Genomic DNA, 451 nt, shown 5'->3' on the forward strand with positions numbered 1-451 from the left:
TCTAAAAGAAAAAAATGTTAATTGCGTGTGTGATTCTCAAACTATCCGCCAAGTTTGATCCAAATAAGATCAAAGCTGTTTTAGATGTTTTGTTTATAACACTGGGGACATATGAACCGAGCGTTGACCATTGACCTTCCGATTGTTCTTAAAACTGAATTTCTTCTTCATTGCCTGAACCTTACTCTTTGCACTATATTGTATTTAGATTAGATCAGAGATGCTTGACTTGACCATACCCTGTGACATTTTCCTTTGGTTGATTGTAATCCTTAACCTTTCCTTCATGTTTAATCTAAAGAGAATAAAAATTTTTAAGTTGACCGTGCCATGTCACCTTGAACCTTGATCAATCGTGCTCAACAATAACAGATCAACCTCTCGGGATATTCTCATTCCGTCCACCAAATTTGGTCCAAGTCAAATCGTAAACTTATTTTGTTCACACACA

Source organism: Coenobita brevimanus, chromosome 80 (genome assembly GCF_032717465.1).
Source record: "Coenobita brevimanus isolate Jiangsu-jjx chromosome 80, ASM3271746v2, whole genome shotgun sequence".
Taxonomy (NCBI): domain Eukaryota; kingdom Metazoa; phylum Arthropoda; class Malacostraca; order Decapoda; family Coenobitidae; genus Coenobita; species Coenobita brevimanus.